Below are 233 nucleotides of genomic sequence, written 5' to 3' on the forward strand. Positions count from 1 at the left end.
GTAAGCGGGTGTTTCCTTTATTTCCTCTTTCGTCCGCTTATCATTTTTTTTGTGCTTTATTATCAGCAAGTCCGCTACCTACGCAGCGACGTCGTCCACCGAACCTTCTAATCACATCTGCCGCATCATATATCTTTTCCATCACTCAACTTCCCCTCCCTAATCCCCCCTCAACCCCTCCCCACCCCCTCTCCCCTCTTGAAGCCCGCTATCCTACCTGCCTCGTCACATAA

Source organism: Penaeus monodon, chromosome 32 (assembly GCF_015228065.2).
Source record: "Penaeus monodon isolate SGIC_2016 chromosome 32, NSTDA_Pmon_1, whole genome shotgun sequence".
Lineage (NCBI taxonomy): Eukaryota > Metazoa > Arthropoda > Malacostraca > Decapoda > Penaeidae > Penaeus > Penaeus monodon.